General features: G+C 25.0%; 1 protein-coding gene across 1 annotated transcript in view; it reads left to right on the top strand.

The window, feature by feature from the left end:
- Positions 1 to 701: 701 nt before the first annotated feature.
- Positions 702 to 715, top strand: part of LOC113824334 (arylsulfatase B) — a 12,679-nt gene continuing 12,665 nt past the window's right edge. The window contains exon 1 of the mRNA XM_070144949.1: positions 702 to 715. This exon is cut by the window's right edge and continues 654 nt beyond it. The gene's annotated coding sequence lies outside the window, so the exon portion shown is untranslated.

The raw sequence follows: 715 nt of genomic DNA, 5'->3' as shown, positions 1-715 counted from the left end.
TACATAAATATATACATATACATATATATTCATATATACATACATACATACATACATACATATATATATATATATATATATATATATATATATATATATATATATATATGTGTGTGTGTGTGTGTGTGTGTGTGTATGTATGTATATATATATATATATATATATATATATATATATATATATGTATATATTTATGTATATATATGTATGTATGTATATATATGTATATATTTATGTATATATATGTATATATTTATGTAATATATATATATATATATATATATATATATATATATATATATATATATGTGTGTGTGTGTGTGTGTGTGTGTGTATGTATATGTATGTATGTAAATACACATTTAAATATATGCATGTGGGTGTGTGTATACGTGCGGGTGTGCCCGTGAGTGTATATGTATGTATGCATATATATGGATGAATATATATAGACACATAAACACACGCATATGCATTAAACAAACCCGTCATGTTGTCTAGATGCCGGTCTACTCTCTCTCCCTCATTCCATCGACTTTTCTCCTTATTTTCAGCCTATCACTGTCTGTTTAAAAAAAAATCAGAAGTGATGAAAGTCGGTCCTCGCTGTATACCACTTTATTGCGCAAAAAACATACAGAACAAAGTTGTTTTTTACAGAAAGATCTTACGTGCTAATTGGTTGCAGTTTTTCATTTTTTTTATTTTTTTGTAA

Source organism: Penaeus vannamei, chromosome 33 (genome assembly GCF_042767895.1).
Source record: "Penaeus vannamei isolate JL-2024 chromosome 33, ASM4276789v1, whole genome shotgun sequence".
NCBI classification, from domain to species: domain Eukaryota; kingdom Metazoa; phylum Arthropoda; class Malacostraca; order Decapoda; family Penaeidae; genus Penaeus; species Penaeus vannamei.
This window is presented reverse-complemented; position numbering and strand designations above follow the sequence as displayed.